General features: G+C 36.3%; 28 non-coding genes across 28 annotated transcripts; all 28 read left to right on the top strand.

Annotated features, from left to right (window-relative positions):
• Positions 1–817: 817 nt before the first annotated feature.
• On the top strand, positions 818–889 carry trnaa-ugc (transfer RNA alanine (anticodon UGC)). The gene has a single exon. It is a non-coding gene; the product is annotated as a tRNA-Ala (tRNA).
• Positions 890–1,735: 846 nt separating this feature from the next.
• trnaa-ugc (transfer RNA alanine (anticodon UGC)) lies at positions 1,736–1,807 on the top strand. Its single transcript has one exon. It is a non-coding gene; the product is annotated as a tRNA-Ala (tRNA).
• Positions 1,808–2,658: 851 nt separating this feature from the next.
• Positions 2,659–2,730, top strand: trnaa-ugc (transfer RNA alanine (anticodon UGC)). The gene has a single exon. It is a non-coding gene; the product is annotated as a tRNA-Ala (tRNA).
• Positions 2,731–3,582: 852 nt separating this feature from the next.
• On the top strand, positions 3,583–3,654 carry trnaa-ugc (transfer RNA alanine (anticodon UGC)). Its single transcript has one exon. It is a non-coding gene; the product is annotated as a tRNA-Ala (tRNA).
• An 852-nt stretch (positions 3,655–4,506) lies between these two features.
• Positions 4,507–4,578, top strand: trnaa-ugc (transfer RNA alanine (anticodon UGC)). Its single transcript has one exon. It is a non-coding gene; the product is annotated as a tRNA-Ala (tRNA).
• An 848-nt stretch (positions 4,579–5,426) lies between these two features.
• Positions 5,427–5,498, top strand: trnaa-ugc (transfer RNA alanine (anticodon UGC)). Its single transcript has one exon. It is a non-coding gene; the product is annotated as a tRNA-Ala (tRNA).
• An 851-nt stretch (positions 5,499–6,349) lies between these two features.
• trnaa-ugc (transfer RNA alanine (anticodon UGC)) lies at positions 6,350–6,421 on the top strand. The gene has a single exon. It is a non-coding gene; the product is annotated as a tRNA-Ala (tRNA).
• An 850-nt stretch (positions 6,422–7,271) lies between these two features.
• On the top strand, positions 7,272–7,343 carry trnaa-ugc (transfer RNA alanine (anticodon UGC)). Its single transcript has one exon. It is a non-coding gene; the product is annotated as a tRNA-Ala (tRNA).
• An 850-nt stretch (positions 7,344–8,193) lies between these two features.
• Positions 8,194–8,265, top strand: trnaa-ugc (transfer RNA alanine (anticodon UGC)). Its single transcript has one exon. It is a non-coding gene; the product is annotated as a tRNA-Ala (tRNA).
• Positions 8,266–9,113: 848 nt separating this feature from the next.
• trnaa-ugc (transfer RNA alanine (anticodon UGC)) lies at positions 9,114–9,185 on the top strand. The gene has a single exon. It is a non-coding gene; the product is annotated as a tRNA-Ala (tRNA).
• Positions 9,186–10,036: 851 nt separating this feature from the next.
• trnaa-ugc (transfer RNA alanine (anticodon UGC)) lies at positions 10,037–10,108 on the top strand. Its single transcript has one exon. It is a non-coding gene; the product is annotated as a tRNA-Ala (tRNA).
• Positions 10,109–10,958: 850 nt separating this feature from the next.
• Positions 10,959–11,030, top strand: trnaa-ugc (transfer RNA alanine (anticodon UGC)). Its single transcript has one exon. It is a non-coding gene; the product is annotated as a tRNA-Ala (tRNA).
• An 851-nt stretch (positions 11,031–11,881) lies between these two features.
• On the top strand, positions 11,882–11,953 carry trnaa-ugc (transfer RNA alanine (anticodon UGC)). Its single transcript has one exon. It is a non-coding gene; the product is annotated as a tRNA-Ala (tRNA).
• Positions 11,954–12,804: 851 nt separating this feature from the next.
• Positions 12,805–12,876, top strand: trnaa-ugc (transfer RNA alanine (anticodon UGC)). Its single transcript has one exon. It is a non-coding gene; the product is annotated as a tRNA-Ala (tRNA).
• Positions 12,877–13,728: 852 nt separating this feature from the next.
• trnaa-ugc (transfer RNA alanine (anticodon UGC)) lies at positions 13,729–13,799 on the top strand. The gene has a single exon. It is a non-coding gene; the product is annotated as a tRNA-Ala (tRNA).
• Positions 13,800–14,652: 853 nt separating this feature from the next.
• Positions 14,653–14,724, top strand: trnaa-ugc (transfer RNA alanine (anticodon UGC)). Its single transcript has one exon. It is a non-coding gene; the product is annotated as a tRNA-Ala (tRNA).
• Positions 14,725–15,575: 851 nt separating this feature from the next.
• Positions 15,576–15,647, top strand: trnaa-ugc (transfer RNA alanine (anticodon UGC)). Its single transcript has one exon. It is a non-coding gene; the product is annotated as a tRNA-Ala (tRNA).
• Positions 15,648–16,498: 851 nt separating this feature from the next.
• trnaa-ugc (transfer RNA alanine (anticodon UGC)) lies at positions 16,499–16,570 on the top strand. Its single transcript has one exon. It is a non-coding gene; the product is annotated as a tRNA-Ala (tRNA).
• Positions 16,571–17,421: 851 nt separating this feature from the next.
• trnaa-ugc (transfer RNA alanine (anticodon UGC)) lies at positions 17,422–17,493 on the top strand. The gene has a single exon. It is a non-coding gene; the product is annotated as a tRNA-Ala (tRNA).
• Positions 17,494–18,346: 853 nt separating this feature from the next.
• On the top strand, positions 18,347–18,418 carry trnaa-ugc (transfer RNA alanine (anticodon UGC)). The gene has a single exon. It is a non-coding gene; the product is annotated as a tRNA-Ala (tRNA).
• An 850-nt stretch (positions 18,419–19,268) lies between these two features.
• On the top strand, positions 19,269–19,340 carry trnaa-ugc (transfer RNA alanine (anticodon UGC)). The gene has a single exon. It is a non-coding gene; the product is annotated as a tRNA-Ala (tRNA).
• Positions 19,341–20,192: 852 nt separating this feature from the next.
• Positions 20,193–20,264, top strand: trnaa-ugc (transfer RNA alanine (anticodon UGC)). Its single transcript has one exon. It is a non-coding gene; the product is annotated as a tRNA-Ala (tRNA).
• An 852-nt stretch (positions 20,265–21,116) lies between these two features.
• Positions 21,117–21,188, top strand: trnaa-ugc (transfer RNA alanine (anticodon UGC)). Its single transcript has one exon. It is a non-coding gene; the product is annotated as a tRNA-Ala (tRNA).
• An 854-nt stretch (positions 21,189–22,042) lies between these two features.
• On the top strand, positions 22,043–22,114 carry trnaa-ugc (transfer RNA alanine (anticodon UGC)). Its single transcript has one exon. It is a non-coding gene; the product is annotated as a tRNA-Ala (tRNA).
• Positions 22,115–22,965: 851 nt separating this feature from the next.
• trnaa-ugc (transfer RNA alanine (anticodon UGC)) lies at positions 22,966–23,037 on the top strand. Its single transcript has one exon. It is a non-coding gene; the product is annotated as a tRNA-Ala (tRNA).
• Positions 23,038–23,889: 852 nt separating this feature from the next.
• Positions 23,890–23,961, top strand: trnaa-ugc (transfer RNA alanine (anticodon UGC)). The gene has a single exon. It is a non-coding gene; the product is annotated as a tRNA-Ala (tRNA).
• An 852-nt stretch (positions 23,962–24,813) lies between these two features.
• On the top strand, positions 24,814–24,885 carry trnaa-ugc (transfer RNA alanine (anticodon UGC)). Its single transcript has one exon. It is a non-coding gene; the product is annotated as a tRNA-Ala (tRNA).
• An 853-nt stretch (positions 24,886–25,738) lies between these two features.
• On the top strand, positions 25,739–25,810 carry trnaa-ugc (transfer RNA alanine (anticodon UGC)). Its single transcript has one exon. It is a non-coding gene; the product is annotated as a tRNA-Ala (tRNA).
• Positions 25,811–26,043: the final 233 nt, after the last annotated feature.

Here is a 26,043-nt window from a genome sequence, read left to right as displayed (position 1 = left end):
TTTCAGAATGTTGCAATTCTAAGCAGGAAACAGAGATGTGCAAAATCATTTGGTTTGTGTATCTGAAGAATATGCGTTCAATCCCTGTTAGTACATTTATAGAACAGAAGTGCATGGTTGCCAACTTTTATGTCATAATTTTCAAAAACTGAAGATCATGTTTTCGATCCCTGTCCGTACCTGTTTTAAGAATTGCTGCTATCATTTCATTGTAGTTTCAATGGAGTGGTGTATATAAAAAGTACATTGTATTAATAGTTCACCCCTCCGCTTCCAGACTGTATATGAATGTGGGAAGCCGCCGCTGGCTGATCCCGCCCTGGCTTACATAATTTTTATTTTTTAAATAACCTGAATTAGGGCCAGACTAGTTACCATCATTTCTCACATTGCAATTGAAAGTCTTTTCTATTGTCTCTTTTTGGTCCATTTAGATTGTTAATGTAGATTGTATAGAATTATTTATTTTTATTTTTATGTTATGGTTAAAAATGTTAATGTTTTACTGTGACTTGTCATAGACTCCTAAGTGGACCATAAGGTTAAAACCAAACCAAATTAAGAAAACTAAACTGAAAAACAAAAAAATACAATTAAAACTAAGTTGCTCCGCCAGAGTGTCTCTTTGGGTCACTTTGCTTGTCCCAAGCCCGGATTTGTTTGTTCCATGTGTAACTCTGTGTTGTTGTTTGTGCTGCACTGCTTTGCTTTATCTTGGCCAGCTCGCAGTGGTGTATGAGAACTTGTCCTTAACTGGCTTACCTGGTTAAATAAAAGTGACATTTAAAAAAATAGCAAATTTTTTTCTTTCCAGATAGGGGATGTAGCTCAGTGGTAGAGCGCATGCTTTGCATGTATGAGGTCCTGGGTTCAATCCCCAGCTTCTCCATGTTTTTTTGCAAAGACCCAACTACTACTTTCCAGAATGTTGCAATTCTAAGCAGGAAACAGAGATGTGCAAAATCATTTGTTCTTGTAATCTGAAGAATATGTGTTCAATCCCTGTTAGTACATTTATAGAACAGAAGTGCATGGTGCCAACTTTTATGTCATAATTTTCAAAAACTGAAGATCATGTTTTCGATCCCTGTCCGTACCTGTTTTAAGAATTGCTGCTATCATTTCATTGTAGTTTCAATGGAGTGGTGTATATAAAAAGTACATTGTATTAATAGTTCACCCCTCCGCTTCCAGACTGTATATGAATGTGGGAAGCCGCCGCTGGCTGATCCCGCCCTGGCTTACATATTTTTATTTTTTAATAACCTGAATTAGGGCCAGACTAGTTACCATCATTTTCTCACATTGCAATTGAAAGTCTTTTCTATTGTCTCTTTTTGGTCCATTTAGATTGTTAATGTAGATTGTATAGAATTATTTATTTTTATTTTTATGTTATGGTTAAAAATGTTAATGTTTACTGTGACTTGTCATAGGACTCCTAAGTGGACCATAAGGTTAAAAACCAAACCAAATTAAGAAAACTAAACTGAAAAACAAAAAATACAATTAAAAACTAAGTTGCTCTGCCAGAGTGTCTCTTTGGGTCACTTTGCTGTCCCAAGCCCGGATTTGTTTGTTCCATGTGTAACTCTGTGTTGTTGTTTGTGTTGCACTGCTTTGCTTTATCTTGGCCAGCTCGCAGTGGTGTATGAGAACTTGTCCTTAACTGGCTTACCTGGTTAAATAAAGTGACATTTAAAAAAAAATTGCAACATGTTTTTCTTTCCAGATAGGGGATGTAGCTCAGTGGTAGAGCGCATGCTTTGCATGTATGAGGTCCTGGGTTCAATCCCCAGCTTCTCCATGTTTTTTTGCAAAGACCCAACTACTACTTTCCAGAATGTTGCAAATTCTAAGCAGGAAACAGAGATGTGCAAAATCATTTGTTCTTGTAATCTGAAGAATATGTGTTCAATCCCTGTTAGTACATTTATAGAACAGAAGTGCATGGTTGCCAACTTTTATGTCATAATTTTCAAAAACTGAAGATCATGTTTCGATCCCTGTCCGTACCTGTTTTAAGAATTGCTGCTATCATTTCATTGTAGTTTCAATGGAGTGGTGTATATAAAAAGTACATTGTATTAATAGTTCACCCCTCCGCTTCCAGACTGTATATGAATGTGGGAAGCCGCCGCTGGCTGATCCCGCCCTGGCTTACATATTTTTATTTTTTAAATAACCTGAATTAGGGCCAGACTAGTTACCATCATTTTCTCACATTGCAATTGAAAGTCTTTTCTATTGTCTCTTTTTGGTCCATTTAGATTGTTAATGTAGATTGTATAGAATTATTTATTTTTATTTTTATGTTATGGTTAAAAATGTTAGTGTTTTACTGTGACTTGTCATAGACTCCTAAGTGGACCATAAGGTTAAAAACCAAACCAAATTAAGAAAACTAAACTGAAAAACAAAAAATACAATTAAAAACTAAGTTGCTCCGCCAGAGTGTCTCTTTTGGGTCACTTTGCTTGTCCCAAGCCCGGATTTGTTTGTTCCATGTGTAACTCTGTGTTGTTGTTTGTGCTTGCACTGCTTTGCTTTATCTTGGCCAGCTCGCAGTGGTGTATGAGAACTTGTCCTTAACTGGCTTACCTGGTTAAATAAAAGTGACATTTAAAAAAAATTGCAAATTTTTTTATTTCCAAGATAGGGGATGTAGCTCAGTGGTACAGCGCATGCTTTGCATGTATGAGGTCCTGGGTTCAATCCCCAGCTTCTCCATGTTTTTTTGCAAAGACCCAACTTCTATTTTCCAGAATGTTGAAATTCTAAGCAGGAAACAGAGATGTGCAAAATCATTTGGTCTTGTAATCTGAAGAATATGCGTTCAATCCCTGTTAGTACATTTATAGAACAGAAGTGCATGGTTGCCAACTTTTATGTCATAATTTTCAAAAACTGAAGATCATGTTTTCAATCCCTGTCCGTACCTGTTTTAAGAATTGCTGCTATCATTTCATTGTAGTTTCAATGGAGTGGTGTATATAAAAAGTACATTGTATTAATAGTTCACCCCTCCGCATCCAGACTGTATATGAATGTGGGAAGCCGCCGCTGGCTGATCCCACCCTGGCTTACATTAAAAAAAAAATAATAATAACCTGAATTAGGGCCAGACTAGTTACCATCATTTTCTCACATTGCAATTGAAAGTCTTTTCTATTGTCTCTTTTTGGTCCATTTAGATTGTTAATGTAGATTGTATATAATTATTTATTTTTATTTTTATGTTATGGTTAAAAATGTTAATGATTTACTGTGACTTGTCGTAGGCTCCTAAGTGGACCATAAGGTTAAAAACCAAACCAAATTATGAAAACTAAACTGAAAAACTAAAAAATACAATTCAAAACTAAGTTGCTCCGCCAGAGTGTCTCTTTTGGGTCACTTTGCTGGTCCCAAGCCCGGATTTGTTTGTTCCATGTGTAACTCTGTGTTGTTGTTTGTGTTGCACTGCTTTGCTTTATCTTGGCCAGCTCGCAGTGGTGTATGAGAACTTGTCCTTAACTGGCTTACCTGGTTAAATAAAAGTGACATTTAAAAAATAAGCAACATTTTTTTCTTTCCCAGAAAGGGGATGTAGCTCAGTGGTAGAGCGCATGCTTTGCATGTATGAGGTCCTGGGTTCAATCCCCATCTTCTCCATATTTTTTTGCAAAGACCCAACTACTACTTTCCAGAATGTTGCAATTCTAAGCAGGAAACAGAGATGTGCAAAATCATTTGTTCTTGTAATCTGAAGAATATGTGTTCAATCCCTGTTAGTACATTTATAGAACAGAAGTGCATGGTTGCCAACTTTTATGTCATAATTTTCAAAAACTGAAGATCATGTTTTCGATCCCTGTCCGTACCTGTTTTAAGAATTGCTGCTATCATTTCATTGTAGTTTCAATGGAGTGGTGTATATAAAAAGTACATTGTATTAATAGTTCACCCCTCCGCTTCCAGACTGTATATGAATGTGGGAAGCCGCCGCTGGCTGATCCCGCCCTGGCTTACATATTTTTATTTTTTAAATAACCTGAATTAGGGCCAGACTAGTTACCATCATTTTCTCACATTGCAATTGAAAGTCTTTTCTATTGTCTCTTTTTGGTCCATTTAGATTGTTAATGTAGATTGTATAGAATTATTTATTTTTATTTTTATGTTATGGTTAAAAATGTTAGTGTTTTACTGTGACTTGTCATAGACTCCTAAGTGGACCATAAGTTTAAAAACCAAACCAAATTAAGAAAACTAAACTGAAAAACAAAAAAATAAATTAAAAACTAAGTTGCTCTGCCAGAGTGTCTCTTTTGGGTCACTTTTGCTTGTCCCAAGCCCGGATTTGTTTGTTCCATGTGTAACTCTGTGTTGTTGTTTGTGTTGCACTGCTTTGCTTTATCTTGGCCAGCTCGCAGTGGTGTATGAGAACTTGTCCTTAACTGGCTTACCTGGTTAAATAAAAGTGACATTTAAAAAAATAAGCAACATTTTTTTCTTTCCCAGATAGGGGATGTAGCTCAGTGGTAGAGCGCATGCTTTGCATGTATGAGGTCCTGGGTTCAATCCCCAGCTTCTCCATGTTTTTTTGCAAAGACCCAACTACTACTTTCCAGAATGTTGCAATTCTAAGCAGGAAACAGAGATGTGCAAAATCATTTGTTCTTGTAATCTGAAGAATATGTGTTCAATCCCTGTTAGTACATTTATAGAACAGAAGTGCATGGTTGCCAACTTTTATGTCATAATTTTCAAAAACTGAAGATCATGTTTTCGATCCCTGTCCGTACCTGTTTTAAGAATTGCTGCTATCATTTCATTGTAGTTTCAATGGAGTGGTGTATATAAAAAGTACATTGTATTAATAGTTCACCCCTCCGCTTCCAGACTGTATATGAATGTGGGAAGCCGCCGCTGGCTGATCCCGCCCTGGCTTACATATTTTTATTTTTAAATAACCTGAATTAGGGCCAGACTAGTTACCATCATTTTCTCACATTGCAATTGAAAGTCTTTTCTATTGTCTCTTTTTGGTCCATTTAGATTGTTAATGTAGATTGTATAGAATTATTTATTTTTATTTTTATGTTATGGTTAAAAATGTTAATGTTTACTGTGACTTGTCATAGACTCCTAAGTGGACCATAAGGTTAAAAACCAAACCAAATTAAGAAAACTAAACTGAAAAACAAAAAATACAATTAAAAACTAAGTTGCTCCGCCAGAGTGTCTCTTTTGGGTCACTTTGCTGGTCCCAAGCCCGGATTTGTTTGTTCCATGTGTAACTCTGTGTTGTTGTTTGTGTTGCACTGCTTTGCTTTATCTTGGCCAGCTCGCAGTGGTGTATGAGAACTTGTCCTTAACTGGCTTACCTGGTTAAATAAAAGTGACATTTAAAAAAATAGCAACATTTTTTTCTTTCCCAGATAGGGGATGTAGCTCAGTGGTAGAGCGCATGCTTTGCATGTATGAGGTCCTGGGTTCAATCCCCAGCTTCTCCATGTTTTTTTGCAAAGACCCAACTACTACTTTCCAGAATGTTGCAATTCTAAGCAGGAAACAGAGATGTGCAAAATCATTTGTTCTTGTAATCTGAAGAATATGTGTTCAATCCCTGTTAGTACATTTATAGAACAGAAGTGCATGGTTGCCAACTTTTATGTCATAATTTTCAAAAACTGAAGATCATGTTTTCGATCCCTGTCCGTACCTGTTTTAAGAATTGCTGCTATCATTTCATTGTAGTTTCAATGGAGTGGTGTATATAAAAAGTACATTGTATTAATAGTTCACCCCTCCGCTTCCAGACTGTATATGAATGTGGGAAGCCGCCGCTGGCTGATCCCGCCCTGGCTTACATATTTTTATTTTTAAATAACCTGAATTAGGGCCAGACTAGTTACCATCATTTTCTCACATTGCAATTGAAAGTCTTTTCTATTGTCTCTTTTTGGTCCATTTAGATTGTTAATGTAGATTGTATAGAATTATTTATTTTTATTTTTATGTTATGGTTAAAAATGTTAATGTTTTACTGTGACTTGTCATAGACTCCTAAGTGGACCATAAGGTTAAAAACCAAACCAAATTAAGAAAACTAAACTGAAAAACAAAAAAATACAATTAAAAACTAAGTTGCTCCGCCAGAGTGTCTCTTTTGGGTCACTTTGCTTGGTCCCAAGCCCGGATTTGTTTGTTCCATGTGTAACTCTGTGTTGTTGTTTGTGTTGCACTGCTTTGCTTTATCTTGGCCAGCTCGCAGTGGTGTATGAGAACTTGTCCTTAACTGGCTTACCTGGTTAAATAAAAGTGACATTTAAAAAAATAGCAACATTTTTTTCTTTCCCAGATAGGGGATGTAGCTCAGTGGTAGAGCGCATGCTTTGCATGTATGAGGTCCTGGGTTCAATCCCCAGCTTCTCCATGTTTTTTTGCAAAGACCCAACTACTACTTTCCAGAATGTTGCAATTCTAAGCAGGAAACAGAGATGTGCAAAATCATTTGTTCTTGTAATCTGAAGAATATGTGTTCAATCCCTGTTAGTACATTTATAGAACAGAAGTGCATGGTTGCCAACTTTTATGTCATAATTTTCAAAAACTGAAGATCATGTTTTCGATCCCTGTCCGTACCTGTTTTAAGAATTGCTGCTATCATTTCATTGTAGTTTCAATGGAGTGGTGTATATAAAAAGTACATTGTATTAATAGTTCACCCCTCCGCTTCCAGACTGTATATGAATGTGGGAAGCCGCCGCTGGCTGATCCCGCCCTGGCTTACATATTTTTATTTTTAAATAACCTGAATTAGGGCCAGACTAGTTACCATCATTTTCTCACATTGCAATTGAAAGTCTTTTCTATTGTCTCTTTTTGGTCCATTTAGATTGTTAATGTAGATTGTATAGAATTATTTATTTTTATTTTTATGTTATGGTTAAAAATGTTAATGTTTTACTGTGACTTGTCATAGACTCCTAAGTGGACCATAAGGTTAAAAACCAAACCAAATTAAGAAAACTAAACTGAAAAACAAAAAAATACAATTAAAAACTAAGTTGCTCCGCCAGAGTGTCTCTTTTGGGTCACTTTGCTTGTCCCAAGCCCGGATTTGTTTGTTCCATGTGTAACTCTGTGTTGTTGTTTGTGTTGCACTGCTTTGCTTTATCTTGGCCAGCTCGCAGTGGTGTATGAGAACTTGTCCTTAACTGGCTTACCTGGTTAAATAAAAGTGACATTTAAAAAAATTAGCAAATTTTTTTCTTTCCCAGATAGGGGATGTAGCTCAGTGGTAGAGCGCATGCTTTGCATGTATGAGGTCCTGGGTTCAATCCCCAGCTTCTCCATGTTTTTTTGCAAAGACCCAACTACTACTTTCCAGAATGTTGCAATTCTAAGCAGGAAACAGAGATGTGCAAAATCATTTGTTCTTGTAATCTGAAGAATATGTGTTCAATCCCTGTTAGTACATTTATAGAACAGAAGTGCATGGTTGCCAACTTTTATGTCATAATTTTCAAAAACTGAAGATCATGTTTTCGATCCCTGTCCGTACCTGTTTTAAGAATTGCTGCTATCATTTCATTGTAGTTTCAATGGAGTGGTGTATATAAAAAGTACATTGTATTAATAGTTCACCCCTCCGCTTCCAGACTGTATATGAATGTGGGAAGCCGCCGCTGGCTGATCCCGCCCTGGCTTACATTAAATTTTATTTTAAATAACCTGAATTAGGGCCAGACTAGTTACCATCATTTTCTCACATTGCAATTGAAAGTCTTTTCTATTGTCTCTTTTTGGTCCATTTAGATTGTTAATGTAGATTGTATAGAATTATTTATTTTTATTTTTATGTTATGGTTAAAAATGTTAATGTTTTACTGTGACTTGTCATAGACTCCTAAGTGGACCATAAGGTTAAAAACCAAACCAAATTAAGAAAACTAAACTGAAAAACAAAAAATACAATTAAAAACTAAGTTGCTCCGCCAGAGTGTCTCTTTTGGGTCACTTTGCTGGTCCCAAGCCCGGATTTGTTTGTTCCATGTGTAACTCTGTGTTGTTGTTTGTGTTGCACTGCTTTGCTTTATCTTGGCCAGCTCGCAGTGGTGTATGAGAACTTGTCCTTAACTGGCTTACCTGGTTAAATAAAAGTGACATTTAAAAAAATAGCAACATTTTTTTCTTTCCCAGAAAGGGGATGTAGCTCAGTGGTAGAGCGCATGCTTTGCATGTATGAGGTCCTGGGTTCAATCCCCAGCTTCTCCATGTTTTTTTGCAAAGACCCAACTACTACTTTCCAGAATGTTGCAATTCTAAGCAGGAAACAGAGATGTGCAAAATCATTTGTTCTTGTAATCTGAAGAATATGTGTTCAATCCCTGTTAGTACATTTATAGAACAGAAGTGCATGGTTGCCAACTTTTATGTCATAATTTTCAAAAACTGAAGATCATGTTTTCGATCCCTGTCCGTACCTGTTTTAAGAATTGCTGCTATCATTTCATTGTAGTTTCAATGGAGTGGTGTATATAAAAAGTACATTGTATTAATAGTTCACCCCTCCGCTTCCAGACTGTATATGAATGTGGGAAGCCGCCGCTGGCTGATCCCGCCCTGGCTTACATATTTTTATTTTTAAATAACCTGAATTAGGGCCAGACTAGTTACCATCATTTTCTCACATTGCAATTGAAAGTCTTTTCTATTGTCTCTTTTTGGTCCATTTAGATTGTTAATGTAGATTGTATAGAATTATTTATTTTTATTTTTATGTTATGGTTAAAAATGTTAATGTTTTACTGTGACTTGTCATAGACTCCTAAGTGGACCATAAGGTTAAAAACCAAACCAAATTAAGAAAACTAAACTGAAAAACAAAAAATACAATTAAAAACTAAGTTGCTCCGCCAGAGTGTCTCTTTTGGGTCACTTTGCTGGTCCCAAGCCCGGATTTGTTTGTTCCATGTGTAACTCTGTGTTGTTGTTTGTGTTGCACTGCTTTGCTTTATCTTGGCCAGCTCGCAGTGGTGTATGAGAACTTGTCCTTAACTGGCTTACCTGGTTAAATAAAAGTGACATTTAAAAAAATAGCAAATTTTTTTCTTTCCCAGATAGGGGATGTAGCTCAGTGGTAGAGCGCATGCTTTGCATGTATGAGGTCCTGGGTTCAATCCCCAGCTTCTCCATGTTTTTTTGCAAAGACCCAACTACTACTTTCCAGAATGTTGCAATTCTAAGCAGGAAACAGAGATGTGCAAAATCATTTGTTCTTGTAATCTGAAGAATATGTGTTCAATCCCTGTTAGTACATTTATAGAACAGAAGTGCATGGTTGCCAACTTTTATGTCATAATTTTCAAAAACTGAAGATCATGTTTTCGATCCCTGTCCGTACCTGTTTTAAGAATTGCTGCTATCATTTCATTGTAGTTTCAATGGAGTGGTGTATATAAAAAGTACATTGTATTAATAGTTCACCCCTCCGCTTCCAGACTGTATATGAATGTGGGAAGCCGCCGCTGGCTGATCCCGCCCTGGCTTACATATTTTTATTTTTAAATAACCTGAATTAGGGCCAGACTAGTTACCATCATTTTCTCACATTGCAATTGAAAGTCTTTTCTATTGTCTCTTTTTGGTCCATTTAGATTGTTAATGTAGATTGTATAGAATTATTTATTTTTATTTTTATGTTATGGTTAAAAATGTTAATGTTTTACTGTGACTTGTCATAGACTCCTAAGTGGACCATAAGGTTAAAAACCAAACCAAATTAAGAAAACTAAACTGAAAAACAAAACAATACAATTAAAAACTAAGTTGCTCCGCCAGAGTGTCTCTTTTGGGTCACATTTGCTTGTCCCAAGCCCGGATTTGTTTGTTCCATGTGTAACTCTGTGTTGTTGTTTGTGCTGCACTGCTTTGCTTTATCTTGGCCAGCTCGCAGTGGTGTATGAGAACTTGTCCTTAACTGGCTTACCTGGTTAAATAAAAGTGACATTTAAAAAAAATTGCAAATTTTTTTCTTTCCAAGATAGGGGATGTAGCTCAGTGGTAGAGCGCATGCTTTGCATGTATGAGGTCCTGGGTTCAATCCCCAGCTTCTCCATGTTTTTTTGCAAAGACCCAACTTCTACTTTCCAGAATGTTGAAATTCTAAGCAGGAAACAGAGATGTGCAAAATCATTTGGTCTTGTAATCTGAAGAATATGCGTTCAATCCCTGTTAGTACATTTATAGAACAGAAGTGCATGGTTGCCAACTTTTATGTCATAATTTTCAAAAACTGAAGATCATGTTTTCAATCCCTGTCCGTACCTGTTTTAAGAATTGCTGCTATCATTTCATTGTAGTTTCAATGGAGTGGTGTATATAAAAAGTACATTGTATTAATAGTTCACCCCTCCGCATCCAGACTGTATATGAATGTGGGAAGCCGCCGCTGGCTGATCCCGCCCTGGCTTACATTAAAAAAAAATAATAATAACCTGAATTAGGGCCAGACTAGTTACCATCATTTTCTCACATTGCAATTGAAAGTCTTTTCTATTGTCTCTTTTTGGTCCATTTAGATTGTTAATGTAGATTGTATATAATTATTTATTTTTATTTTTATGTTATGGTTAAAAATGTTAATGATTTACTGTGACTTGTCGTAGGCTCCTAAGTGGACCATAAGGTTAAAAACCAAACCAAATTATGAAAACTAAACTGAAAAACTAAAAAATACAATTCAAAACTAAGTTGCTCCGCCAGAGTGTCTCTTTTGGGTCACTTTGCTGGTCCCAAGCCCGGATTTGTTTGTTCCATGTGTAACTCTGTGTTGTTGTTTGTGTTGCACTGCTTTGCTTTATCTTGGCCAGCTCGCAGTGGTGTATGAGAACTTGTCCTTAACTGGCTTACCTGGTTAAATAAAAGTGACATTTAAAAAATAGCAACATTTTTTTCTTTCCCAGAAAGGGGATGTAGCTCAGTGGTAGAGCGCATGCTTTGCATGTATGAGGTCCTGGGTTCAATCCCCAGCTTCTCCATGTTTTTTTGCAAAGACCCAACTACTACTTTCCAGAATGTTGCAATTCTAAGCAGGAAACAGAGATGTGCAAAATCATTTGTTCTTGTAATCTGAAGAATATGTGTTCAATCCCTGTTAGTACATTTATAGAACAGAAGTGCATGGTTGCCAACTTTTATGTCATAATTTTCAAAAACTGAAGATCATGTTTTCGATCCCTGTCCGTACCTGTTTTAAGAATTGCTGCTATCATTTCATTGTAGTTTCAATGGAGTGGTGTATATAAAAAGTACATTGTATTAATAGTTCACCCCTCCGCTTCCAGACTGTATATGAATGTGGGAAGCCGCCGCTGGCTGATCCCGCCCTGGCTTACATATTTTTATTTTTTAAATAACCTGAATTAGGGCCAGACTAGTTACCATCATTTTCTCACATTGCAATTGAAAGTCTTTTCTATTGTCTCTTTTTGGTCCATTTAGATTGTTAATGTAGATTGTATAGAATTATTTATTTTTATTTTTATGTTATGGTTAAAAATGTTAGTGTTTTACTGTGACTTGTCATAGACTCCTAAGTGGACCATAAGGTTAAAAACCAAACCAAATTAAGAAAACTAAACTGAAAAACAAAAAAATACAATTAAAAACTAAGTTGCTCTGCCAGAGTGTCTCTTTTGGGTCACTTTGCTTGTCCCAAGCCCGGATTTGTTTGTTCCATGTGTAACTCTGTGTTGTTGTTTGTGTTGCACTGCTTTGCTTTATCTTGGCCAGCTCGCAGTGGTGTATGAGAACTTGTCCTTAACTGGCTTACCTGGTTAAATAAAAGTGACATTTAAAAAAATAGCAACATTTTTTTCTTTCCCAGAAAGGGGATGTAGCTCAGTGGTAGAGCGCATGCTTTGCATGTATGAGGTCCTGGGTTCAATCCCCAGCTTCTCCATGTTTTTTTGCAAAGACCCAACTACTACTTTCCAGAATGTTGCAATTCTAAGCAGGAAACAGAGATGTGCAAAATCATTTGTTCTTGTAATCTGAAGAATATGTGTTCAATCCCTGTTAGTACATTTATAGAACAGAAGTGCATGGTTGCCAACTTTTATGTCATAATTTTCAAAAACTGAAGATCATGTTTTCGATCCCTGTCCGTACCTGTTTTAAGAATTGCTGCTATCATTTCATTGTAGTTTCAATGGAGTGGTGTATATAAAAAGTACATTGTATTAATAGTTCACCCCTCCGCTTCCAGACTGTATATGAATGTGGGAAGCCGCCGCTGGCTGATCCCGCCCTGGCTTACATATTTTTATTTTTTAAATAACCTGAATTAGGGCCAGACTAGTTACCATCATTTTCTCACATTGCAATTGAAAGTCTTTTCTATTGTCTCTTTTTGGTCCATTTAGATTGTTAATGTAGATTGTATAGAATTATTTATTTTTATTTTTATGTTATGGTTAAAAATGTTAGTGTTTTACTGTGACTTGTCATAGACTCCTAAGTGGACCATAAGTTTAAAAACCAAACCAAATTAAGAAAACTAAACTGAAAAACAAAAAAATAAATTAAAAACTAAGTTGCTCTGCCAGAGTGTCTCTTTTGGGTCACTTTGCTTGTCCCAAGCCCGGATTTGTTTGTTCCATGTGTAACTCTGTGTTGTTGTTTGTGTTGAACTGCTTTGCTTTATCTTGGCCAGCTCGCAGTGGTGTATGAGAACTTGTCCTTAACTGGCTTACCTGGTTAAATAAAAGTGACATTTAAAAAAATGAGCAAAATGTTTTTCTTTCCCAGATAGGGGATGTAGCTCAGTGGTAGAGCGCATGCTTTGCATGTATGAGGTCCTGGGTTCAATCCCAAGCTTCTCCATATTTTTTTGCAAAGACCCAACTACTACTTTCCAGAATGTTGCAATTCTAAGCAGGAAACAGAGATGTGCAAAATCATTTGTTCTTGTAATCTGAAGAATATGTGTTCAATCCCTGTTAGTACATTTATAGAACAGAAGTGCATGGTTGCCAACTTTTATGTCATAATTTTCAAAAACTGAAGATCATGTTTTCGATCCCTGTCCGTACCTGTTTTAAGAATTGCTGCTATCATTTCATTGTAGTTTCAATGGAGTGGTGTATATAAAAAGTACATTGTATTAATAGTTCACCCCTCCGCTTCCAGACTGTATATGAATGTGGGAAGCCGCCGCTGGCTGATCCCGCCCTGGCTTACATATTTTTATTTTTTAAATAACCTGAATTAGGGCCAGACTAGTTACCATCATTTTCTCACATTGCAATTGAAAGTCTTTTCTATTGTCTCTTTTTGGTCCATTTAGATTGTTAATGTAGATTGTATAGAATTATTTATTTTTATTTTTATGTTATGGTTAAAAATGTTAATGATTTACTGTGACTTGTCGTAGGCTCCTAAGTGGACCATAAGGTTAAAAACCAAACCAAATTATGAAAACTAAACTGAAAAACTAAAAAATACAATTCAAAACTAAGTTGCTCCGCCAGAGTGTCTCTTTTGGGTCACTTTGCTGGTCCCAAGCCCGGATTTGTTTGTTCCATGTGTAACTCTGTGTTGTTGTTTGTGTTGCACTGCTTTGCTTTATCTTGGCCAGCTCGCAGTGGTGTATGAGAACTTGTCCTTAACTGGCTTACCTGGTTAAATAAAAGTGACATTTAAAAAAATAAGCAACATTTTTTTCTTTCCCAGAAAGGGGATGTAGCTCAGTGGTAGAGCGCATGCTTTGCATGTATGAGGTCCTGGGTTCAATCCCAGCTTCTCCATGTTTTTTTGCAAAGACCCAACTACTACTTTCCAGAATGTTGCAATTCTAAGCAGGAAACAGAGATGTGCAAAATCATTTGTTCTTGTAATCTGAAGAATATGTGTTCAATCCCTGTTAGTACATTTATAGAACAGAAGTGCATGGTTGCCAACTTTTATGTCATAATTTTCAAAAACTGAAGATCATGTTTTCGATCCCTGTCCGTACCTGTTTTAAGAATTGCTGCTATCATTTCATTGTAGTTTCAATGGAGTGGTGTATATAAAAAGTACATTGTATTAATAGTTCACCCCTCCGCTTCCAGACTGTATATGAATGTGGGAAGCCGCCGCTGGCTGATCCCGCCCTGGCTTACATATTTTTATTTTTTAAATAACCTGAATTAGGGCCAGACTAGTTACCATCATTTTCTCACATTGCAATTGAAAGTCTTTTCTATTGTCTCTTTTTGGTCCATTTAGATTGTTAATGTAGATTGTATAGAATTATTTATTTTTATTTTTATGTTATGGTTAAAAATGTTAGTGTTTTACTGTGACTTGTCATAGACTCCTAAGTGGACCATAAGTTTAAAAACCAAACCAAATTAAGAAAACTAAACTGAAAAACAAAAAAATAAAATTAAAAACTAAGTTGCTCTGCCAGAGTGTCTCTTTTGGGTCACTTTTGCTTGTCCCAAGCCCGGATTTGTTTGTTCCATGTGTAACTCTGTGTTGTTGTTTGTGTTGAACTGCTTTGCTTTATCTTGGCCAGCTCGCAGTGGTGTATGAGAACTTGTCCTTAACTGGCTTACCTGGTTAAATAAAAGTGACATTTAAAAAAATGAGCAAAATGTTTTTCTTTCCCAGATAGGGGATGTAGCTCAGTGGTAGAGCGCATGCTTTGCATGTATGAGGTCCTGGGTTCAATCCCAAGCTTCTCCATATTTTTTTGCAAAGACCCAACTACTACTTTCCAGAATGTTGCAATTCTAAGCAGGAAACAGAGATGTGCAAAATCATTTGTTCTTGTAATCTGAAGAATATGTGTTCAATCCCTGTTAGTACATTTATAGAACAGAAGTGCATGGTTGCCAACTTTTATGTCATAATTTTCAAAAACTGAAGATCATGTTTTCGATCCCTGTCCGTACCTGTTTTAAGAATTGCTGCTATCATTTCATTGTAGTTTCAATGGAGTGGTGTATATAAAAAGTACATTGTATTAATAGTTCACCCCTCCGCTTCCAGACTGTATATGAATGTGGGAAGCCGCCGCTGGCTGATCCCGCCCTGGCTTACATATTTTTATTTTTTAAATAACCTGAATTAGGGCCAGACTAGTTACCATCATTTTCTCACATTGCAATTGAAAGTCTTTTCTATTGTCTCTTTTTGGTCCATTTAGATTGTTAATGTAGATTGTATAGAATTATTTATTTTTATTTTTATGTTATGGTTAAAAATGTTAATGATTTTACTGTGACTTGTCATAGACTCCTAAGTGGACCATAAGGTTAAAAACCAAACCAAATTAAGAAAACTAAACTGAAAAACAAAAAATACAATTAAAAACTAAGTTGCTCCGCCAGAGTGTCTCTTTTGGGTCACTTTGCTGGTCCCAAGCCCGGATTTGTTTGTTCCATGTGTAACTCTGTGTTGTTGTTTGTGTTGCACTGCTTTGCTTTATCTTGGCCAGCTCGCAGTGGTGTATGAGAACTTGTCCTTAACTGGCTTACCTGGTTAAATAAAAGTGACATTTAAAAAAATAGCAACATTTTTTTCTTTCCCAGAAAGGGGATGTAGCTCAGTGGTAGAGCGCATGCTTTGCATGTATGAGGTCCTGGGTTCAATCCCCAGCTTCTCCATGTTTTTTTGCAAAGACCCAACTACTACTTTCCAGAATGTTGCAATTCTAAGCAGGAAACAGAGATGTGCAAAATCATTTGTTCTTGTAATCTGAAGAATATGTGTTCAATCCCTGTTAGTACATTTATAGAACAGAAGTGCATGGTTGCCAACTTTTATGTCATAATTTTCAAAAACTGAAGATCATGTTTTCGATCCCTGTCCGTACCTGTTTTAAGAATTGCTGCTATCATTTCATTGTAGTTTCAATGGAGTGGTGTATATAAAAAGTACATTGTATTAATAGTTCACCCCTCCGCTTCCAGACTGTATATGAATGTGGGAAGCCGCCGCTGGCTGATCCCGCCCTGGCTTACATATTTTTATTTTTTAAATAACCTGAATTAGGGCCAGACTAGTTACCATCATTTTCTCACATTGCAATTGAAAGTCTTTTCTATTGTCTCTTTTTGGTCCATTTAGATTGTTAATGTAGATTGTATAGAATTATTTATTTTTATTTTTATGTTATGGTTAAAAATGTTAGTGTTTTACTGTGACTTGTCATAGACTCCTAAGTGGACCATAAGGTTAAAAACCAAACCAAATTAAGAAAACTAAACTGAAAAACAAAAAAATACAATTAAAAACTAAGTTGCTCTGCCAGAGTGTCTCTTTTGGGTCACTTTGCTTGTCCCAAGCCCGGATTTGTTTGTTCCATGTGTAACTCTGTGTTGTTGTTTGTGTTGCACTGCTTTGCTTTATCTTGGCCAGCTCGCAGTGGTGTATGAGAACTTGTCCTTAACTGGCTTACCTGGTTAAATAAAAGTGACATTTAAAAAAATAGCAACATTTTTTTCTTTCCCAGATAGGGGATGTAGCTCAGTGGTAGAGCGCATGCTTTGCATGTATGAGGTCCTGGGTTCAATCCCCAGCTTCTCCATGTTTTTTTGCAAAGACCCAACTACTACTTTCCAGAATGTTGCAATTCTAAGCAGGAAACAGAGATGTGCAAAATCATTTGTTCTTGTAATCTGAAGAATATGTGTTCAATCCCTGTTAGTACATTTATAGAACAGAAGTGCATGGTTGCCAACTTTTATGTCATAATTTTCAAAAACTGAAGATCATGTTTTCGATCCCTGTCCGTACCTGTTTTAAGAATTGCTGCTATCATTTCATTGTAGTTTCAATGGAGTGGTGTATATAAAAAGTACATTGTATTAATAGTTCACCCCTCCGCTTCCAGACTGTATATGAATGTGGGAAGCCGCCGCTGGCTGATCCCGCCCTGGCTTACATATTTTTATTTTTTAAATAACCTGAATTAGGGCCAGACTAGTTACCATCATTTTCTCACATTGCAATTGAAAGTCTTTTCTATTGTCTCTTTTTGGTCCATTTAGATTGTTAATGTAGATTGTATAGAATTATTTATTTTTATTTTTATGTTATGGTTAAAAATGTTAATGTTTTACTGTGACTTGTCATAGACTCCTAAGTGGACCATAAGGTTAAAAACCAAACCAAATTAAGAAAACTAAACTGAAAAACAAAAAAATACAATTAAAAACTAAGTTGCTCCGCCAGAGTGTCTCTTTTGGGTCACTTTGCTGGTCCCAAGCCCGGATTTGTTTGTTCCATGTGTAACTCTGTGTTGTTGTTTGTGTTGCACTGCTTTGCTTTATCTTGGCCAGCTCGCAGTGGTGTATGAGAACTTGTCCTTAACTGGCTTACCTGGTTAAATAAAAGTGACATTTAAAAAAATAGCAACATTTTTTTCTTTCCCAGAAAGGGGATGTAGCTCAGTGGTAGAGCGCATGCTTTGCATGTATGAGGTCCTGGGTTCAATCCCCAGCTTCTCCATGTTTTTTTGCAAAGACCCAACTACTACTTTCCAGAATGTTGCAATTCTAAGCAGGAAACAGAGATGTGCAAAATCATTTGTTCTTGTAATCTGAAGAATATGTGTTCAATCCCTGTTAGTACATTTATAGAACAGAAGTGCATGGTTGCCAACTTTTATGTCATAATTTTCAAAAACTGAAGATCATGTTTTCGATCCCTGTCCGTACCTGTTTTAAGAATTGCTGCTATCATTTCATTGTAGTTTCAATGGAGTGGTGTATATAAAAAGTACATTGTATTAATAGTTCACCCCTCCGCTTCCAGACTGTATATGAATGTGGGAAGCCGCCGCTGGCTGATCCCGCCCTGGCTTACATATTTTTATTTTTTAAATAACCTGAATTAGGGCCAGACTAGTTACCATCATTTTCTCACATTGCAATTGAAAGTCTTTTCTATTGTCTCTTTTTGGTCCATTTAGATTGTTAATGTAGATTGTATAGAATTATTTATTTTTATTTTTATGTTATGGTTAAAAATGTTAATGATTTTACTGTGACTTGTCATAGACTCCTAAGTGGACCATAAGGTTAAAAACCAAACCAAATTAAGAAAACTAAACTGAAAAACAAAAAAATACAATTAAAAACTAAGTTGCTCCGCCAGAGTGTCTCTTTTGGGTCACTTTGCTGGTCCCAAGCCCGGATTTGTTTGTTCCATGTGTAACTCTGTGTTGTTGTTTGTGTTGCACTGCTTTGCTTTATCTTGGCCAGCTCGCAGTGGTGTATGAGAACTTGTCCTTAACTGGCTTACCTGGTTAAATAAAAGTGACATTTAAAAAAATATGCAACATTTTTTTCTTTCCCAGATAGGGGATGTAGCTCAGTGGTAGAGCGCATGCTTTGCATGTATGAGGTCCTGGGTTCAATCCCCAGCTTCTCCATGTTTTTTTGCAAAGACCCAACTACTACTTTCCAGAATGTTGCAATTCTAAGCAGGAAACAGAGATGTGCAAAATCATTTGTTCTTGTAATCTGAAGAATATGTGTTCAATCCCTGTTAGTACATTTATAGAACAGAAGTGCATGGTTGCCAACTTTTATGTCATCATTTTCAAAAACTGAAGATCATGTTTTCGATCCCTGTCCGTACCTGTTTTAAGAATTGCTGCTATCATTTCATTGTAGTTTCAATGGAGTGGTGTATATAAAAAGTACATTGTATTAATAGTTCACCCCTCCGCTTCCAGACTGTATATGAATGTGGGAATCCGCCGCTGGCTGATCCCGCCCTGGCTTACATATTTTTATTTTTTAAATAACCTGAATTAGGGCCAGACTAGTTACCATCATTTTCTCACATTGCAATTGAAAGTCTTTTCTATTGTCTCTTTTTGGTCCATTTAGATTGTTAATGTAGATTGTATAGAATTATTTATTTTTATTTTTATGTTATGGTTAAAAATGTTAATGTTTTACTGTGACTTGTCATAGACTCCTAAGTGGACCATAAGGTTAAAAACCAAACCAAATTAAGAAAACTAAACTGAAAAACAAAAAAATACAATTAAAAACTAAGTTGCTCTGCCAGAGTGTCTCTTTTGGGTCACTTTGCTTGTCCCAAGCCCGGATTTGTTTGTTCCATGTGTAACTCTGTGTTGTTGTTTGTGTTGCACTGCTTTGCTTTATCTTGGCCAGCTCGCAGTGGTGTATGAGAACTTGTCCTTAACTGGCTTACCTGGTTAAATAAAAGTGACATTTAAAAAAATTGCAAATTTTTTTCTTTCCCAGATAGGGGATGTAGCTCAGTGGTAGAGCGCATGCTTTGCATGTATGAGGTCCTGGGTTCAATCCCCAGCTTCTCCATGTTTTTTTGCAAAGACCCAACTACTACTTTCCAGAATGTTGCAATTCTAAGCAGGAAACAGAGATGTGCAAAATCATTTGTTCTTGTAATCTGAAGAATATGTGTTCAATCCCTGTTAGTACATTTATAGAACAGAAGTGCATGGTTGCCAACTTTTATGTCATCATTTTCAAAAACTGAAGATCATGTTTTCGATCCCTGTCCGTACCTGTTTTAAGAATTGCTGCTATCATTTCATTGTAGTTTCAATGGAGTGGTGTATATAAAAAGTACATTGTATTAATAGTTCACCCCTCCGCTTCCAGACTGTATATGAATGTGGGAATCCGCCGCTGGCTGATCCCGCCCTGGCTTACATATTTTTATTTTTTAAATAACCTGAATTAGGGCCAGACTAGTTACCATCATTTTCTCACATTGCAATTGAAAGTCTTTTCTATTGTCTCTTTTTGGTCCATTTAGATTGTTAATGTAGATTGTATAGAATTATTTATTTTTATTTTTATGTTATGGTTAAAAATGTTAATGATTTACTGTGACTTGTCGTAGGCTCCTAAGTGGACCATAAGGTTAAAAACCAAACCAAATTAAGAAAACTAAACTGAAAAACAAAAAAATACAATTAAAAACTAAGTTGCTCCGCCAGAGTGTCTCTTTTGGGTCACTTTGCTGGTCCCAAGCCCGGATTTGTTTGTTCCATGTGTAACTCTGTGTTGTTGTTTGTGTTGCACTGCTTTGCTTTATCTTGGCCAGCTCGCAGTGGTGTATGAGAACTTGTCCTTAACTGGCTTACCTGGTTAAATAAAAGTGACATTTAAAAAAATCTGCAACATTTTTTTCTTTCCCAGAAAGGGGATGTAGCTCAGTGGTAGAGTGCATGCTTTGCATGTATGAGGTCCTGGGTTCAATCCCCAGCTTCTCCATGTTTTTTTGCAAAGACCCAACTACTACTTTCCAGAATGTTGCAATTCTAAGCAGGAAACAGAGATGTGCAAAATCATTTGTTCTTGTAATCTGAAGAATATGTGTTCAATCCCTGTTAGTACATTTATAGAACAGAAGTGCATGGTTGCCAACTTTTATGTCATCATTTTCAAAAACTGAAGATCATGTTTTCGATCCCTGTCCGTACCTGTTTTAAGAATTGCTGCTATCATTTCATTGTAGTTTCAATGGAGTGGTGTATATAAAAAGTACATTGTATTAATAGTTCACCCCTCCGCTTCCAGACTGTATATGAATGTGGGAATCCGCCGCTGGCTGATCCCGCCCTGGCTTACATATTTTTATTTTTTAAATAACCTGAATTAGGGCCAGACTAGTTACCATCATTTTCTCACATTGCAATTGAAAGTCTTTTCTATTGTCTCTTTTTGGTCCATTTAGATTGTTAATGTAGATTGTATAGAATTATTTATTTTTATTTTTATGTTATGGTTAAAAATGTTAGTGTTTTACTGTGACTTGTCATAGACTCCTAAGTGGACCATAAGGTTAAAAACCAAACCAAATTAAGAAAACTAAACTGAAAAACAAAAAAATACAATTAAAAACTAAGTTGCTCCGCCAGAGTGTCTCTTTTGGGTCACTTTGCTGGTCCCAAGCCCGGATTTGTTTGTTCCATGTGTAACTCTGTGTTGTTGTTTGTGTTGCACTGCTTTGCTTTATCTTGGCCAGCTCGCAGTGGTGTATGAGAACTTGTCCTTAACTGGCTTACCTGGTTAAATAAAAGTGACATTTAAAAAAATCAGCAACATTTTTTTCTTTCCCAGAAAGGGGATGTAGCTCAGTGGTAGAGTGCATGCTTTGCATGTATGAGGTCCTGGGTTCAATCCCCAGCTTCTCCATGTTTTTTTGCAAAGACCCAACTACTACTTTCCAGAATGTTGCAATTCTAAGCAGGAAACAGAGATGTGCAAAATCATTTGTTCTTGTAATCTGAAGAATATGTGTTCAATCCCTGTTAGTACATTTATAGAACAGAAGTGCATGGTTGCCAACTTTTATGTCATAATTTTCAAAAACTGAAGATCATGTTTTCGATCCCTGTCCGTACCTGTTTTAAGAATTGCTGCTATCATTTCATTGTAGTTTCAATGGAGTGGTGTATATAAAAAGTACATTGTATTAATAGTTCACCCCTCCGCCTCCAGACTGTATATGAATGTGGGAAGCCGCCGCTGGCTGATCCCGCCCTGGCTTACATTAAAAAAATAATAATAATAACCTGAATTAGGGCCAGACTAGTTACCATCATTTTCTCACATTGCAATTGAAAGTCTTTTCTATTGTCTCTTTTTGGTCCATTTAGATTGTTAATGTAGATTGTATAGAATTATTTATTTTTATTTTTATGTTATGGTTAAAAATGTTAATGATTTTACTGTGACTTGTCATAGACTCCTAAGTGGACCATAAGGTTAAAAACCAAACCAAATTAAGAAAACTAAACTGAAAAACAAAAAAATACAATTCAAAACTAAGTTGCTCCGCCAGAGTGTCTCTTTTGGGTCACATTTGCTTGTCCCAAGCCCGGATTTGTTTGTTCCATGTGTAACTCTGTGTTGTTGTTTGTGTTGCACTGCTTTGCTTTATCTTGGCCAGCTCGCAGTGGTGTATGAGAACTTGTCCTTAACTGGCTTACCTGGTTAAATAAAAGTGACATTTAAAAAAATTGCAACATTTTTTTCTTTCCCAGATAGGGGATGTAGCTCAGTGGTAGAGCGCATGCTTTGCATGTATGAGGTCCTGGGTTCAATCCCCAGCTTCTCCATGTTTTTTTGCAAAGACCCAACTACTACTTTCCAGAATGTTGCAATTCTAAGCAGGAAACAGAGATGTGCAAAATCATTTGTTCTTGTAATCTGAAGAATATGTGTTCAATCCCTGTTAGTACATTTATAGAACAGAAGTGCATGGTTGCCAACTTTTATGTCATCATTTTCAAAAACTGAAGATCATGTTTTCGATCCCTGTCCGTACCTGTTTTAAGAATTGCTGCTATCATTTCATTGTAGTTTCAATGGAGTGGTGTATATAAAAAGTACATTGTATTAATAGTTCACCCCTCCGCTTCCAGACTGTATATGAATGTGGGAATCCGCCGCTGGCTGATCCCGCCCTGGCTTACATATTTTTATTTTTTAAATAACCTGAATTAGGGCCAGACTAGTTACCATCATTTTCTCACATTGCAATTGAAAGTCTTTTCTATTGTCTCTTTTTGGTCCATTTAGATTGTTAATGTAGATTGTATAGAATTATTTATTTTTATTTTTATGTTATGGTTAAAAATGTTAATGTTTTACTGTGACTTGTCATAGACTCCTAAGTGGACCATAAGGTTAAAAACCAAACCAAATTAAGAAAACTAAACTGAAAAACAAAAAAATACAATTAAAAACTAAGTTGCTCCGCCAGAGTGTCTCTTTTGGGTCACATTTGCTTGTCCCAAGCCCGGATTTGTTTGTTCCATGTGTAACTCTGTGTTGTTGTTTGTGCTGCACTGCTTTGCTTTATCTTGGCCAGCTCGCAGTGGTGTATGAGAACTTGTCCTTAACTGGCTTACCTGGTTAAATAAAAGTGACATTTAAAAAAATTGCAATTTTTTTTCTTTCCAAGATAGGGGATGTAGCTCAGTGGTAGAGCGCATGCTTTGCATGTATGAGGTCCTGGGTTCAATCCCCAGCTTCTCCATGTTTTTTTGCAAAGACCCAACTACTACTTTCCAGAATGTTGCAATTCTAAGCAGGAAACAGAGATGTGCAAAATCATTTGGTCTTGTAATCTGAAGAATATGCGTTCAATCCCTGTTAGTACATTTATAGAACAGAAGTGCATGGTTGCCAACTTTTATGTCATCATTTTCAAAAACTGAAGATCATGTTTTCAATCCCTGTCCGTACCTGTTTTAAGAATTGCTGCTATCATTTCATTGTAGTTTCAATGGAGTGGTGTATATAAAAAGTACATTGTATTAATAGTTCACCCCTCCGCATCCAGACTGTATATGAATGTGGGAATCCGCCGCTGGCTGATCCCGCCCTGGCTTACATATTTTTATTTTTTAAATAACCTGAAATAGGGCCAGACTAGTTACCATCATTTTCTCACATTGCAATTGAAAGTCTTTTCTATTGTCTCTTTTTGGTCCATTTAGATTGTTAATGTAGATTGTATAGAATTATTTATTTTTATTTTTATGTTATGGTTAAAAATGTTAGTGTTTTACTGTGACTTGTCATAGACTCCTAAGTGGACCATAAGGTTAAAAACCAAACCAAATTAAGAAAACTAAACTGAAAAACAAAAAATACAATTAAAAACTAAGTTGCTCCGCCAGAGTGTCTCTTTTGGGTCAATTTTGATTGTCCCAAGCCCGGATTTGTTTGTTCCATGTGTAACTCTGTGTTGTTGTTTGTGCTGAACTGCTTTGCTTTATCTTGGCCAGCTCGCAGTGGTGTATGAGAACTTGTCCTTAACTGGCTTACCTGGTTAAATAAAAGTGACATTTAAAAAAATGAGCAAATTTTTTTTCTTTCCCAGATAGGGGATGTAGCTCAGTGGTAGAGTGCATGCTTTGCATGTATGAGGTCCTGGGTTCAATCCCCAGCTTCTCCATGTTTTTTTGCAAAGACCCAACTTCTACTTTCCAGAATGTTGAAATTCTAAGCAGGAAACAGAGATGTGCAAAATCATTAGGTCTTGTAATCTGAAGAATATGCGTTCAATCCCTGTTAGTACATTTATAGAACAGAAGTGCATGGTTGCCAACTTTTATGTCATAATTTTCAAAAACTGAAGATCATGTTTTCGATCCCTGTCCGTACCTGTTTTAAGAATGGCTGCTATCATTTCATTGTAGTTTCAATGGAGTGGTGTATATAAAAAGTACATTGTATTAATAGTTCACCCCTCCGCATCCAGACTGTATATGAATGTGGGAAGCCGCCGCTGGCTGATCCCGCCCTGGCTTACATTAAAAAAAAATAATAATAACCTGAATTAGGGCCAGACTAGTTACCATCATTTTCTCACATTGCAATTGAAAGTCTTTTCTATTGTCTCTTTTTGGTCCATTTAGATTGTTAATGTAGATTGTATATTATTATTTATTTTTATTTTTATGTTATGGTTAAAAATGTTAATGATTTACTGTGACTTGTCGTAGGCTCCTAAGTGGACCATAAGGTTAAAAACCAAACCAAATTAAGAAAACTAAACTGAAAAACAAAAAAATACAATTAAAAACTAAGTTGCTCCGCCAGAGTGTCTCTTTTGGGTCACTTTGCTGGTCCCAAGCCCGGATTTGTTTGTTCCATGTGTAACTCTGTGTTGTTGTTTGTGTTGCACTGCTTTGCTTTATCTTGGCCAGCTCGCAGTGGTGTATGAGAACTTGTCCTTAACTGGCTTACCTGGTTAAATAAAAGTGACATTTAAAAAAATCTGCAACATTTTTTTCTTTCCCAGAAAGGGGATGTAGCTCAGTGGTAGAGTGCATGCTTTGCATGTATGAGGTCCTGGGTTCAATCCCCAGCTTCTCCATGTTTTTTTGCAAAGACCCAACTACTACTTTCCAGAATGTTGCAATTCTAAGCAGGAAACAGAGATGTGCAAAATCATTTGTTCTTGTAATCTGAAGAATATGTGTTCAATCCCTGTTAGTACATTTATAGAACAGAAGTGCATGGTTGCCAACTTTTATGTCATCATTTTCAAAAACTGAAGATCATGTTTTCGATCCCTGTCCGTACCTGTTTTAAGAATTGCTGCTATCATTTCATTGTAGTTTCAATGGAGTGGTGTATATAAAAAGTACATTGTATTAATAGTTCACCCCTCCGCTTCCAGACTGTATATGAATGTGGGAATCCGCCGCTGGCTGATCCCGCCCTGGCTTACATATTTTTATTTTTTAAATAACCTGAATTAGGGCCAGACTAGTTACCATCATTTTCTCACATTGCAATTGAAAGTCTTTTCTATTGTCTCTTTTTGGTCCATTTAGATTGTTAATGTAGATTGTATAGAATTATTTATTTTTATTTTTATGTTATGGTTAAAAATGTTAATGTTTTACTGTGACTTGTCATAGACTCCTAAGTGGACCATAAGGTTAAAAACCAAACCAAATTAAGAAAACTAAACTGAAAAACAAAAAAATACAATTCAAAACTAAGTTGCTCTGCCAGAGTGTCTCTTTTGGGTCACATTTGCTTGTCCCAAGCCCGGATTTGTTTGTTCCATGTGTAACTCTGTGTTGTTGTTTGTGCTGCACTGCTTTGCTTTATCTTGGCCAGCTCGCAGTGGTGTATGAGAACTTGTCCTTAACTGGCTTACCTGGTTAAATAAAAGTGACATTTAAAAAAAATTGCAAATTTTTTTTCTTTCCAAGATAGGGGATGTAGCTCAGTGGTAGAGCGCATGCTTTGCATGTATGAGGTCCTGGGTTCAATCCCCAGCTTCTCCATGTTTTTTTGCAAAGACCCAACTACTACTTTCCAGAATGTTGCAATTCTAAGCAGGAAACAGAGATGTGCAAAATCATTTGTTCTTGTAATCTGAAGAATATGTGTTCAATCCCTGTTAGTACATTTATAGAACAGAAGTGCATGGTTGCCAACTTTTATGTCATCATTTTCAAAAACTGAAGATCATGTTTTCGATCCCTGTCCGTACCTGTTTTAAGAATTGCTGCTATCA

The sequence above is a fragment of the Oncorhynchus kisutch genome, linkage group LG19, assembly GCF_002021735.2.
Source record: "Oncorhynchus kisutch isolate 150728-3 linkage group LG19, Okis_V2, whole genome shotgun sequence".
Classification (NCBI taxonomy): domain Eukaryota; kingdom Metazoa; phylum Chordata; class Actinopteri; order Salmoniformes; family Salmonidae; genus Oncorhynchus; species Oncorhynchus kisutch.
Note: the sequence above shows the minus strand (reverse complement) of the source record. Positions and strands in the feature narration are given on the sequence as shown.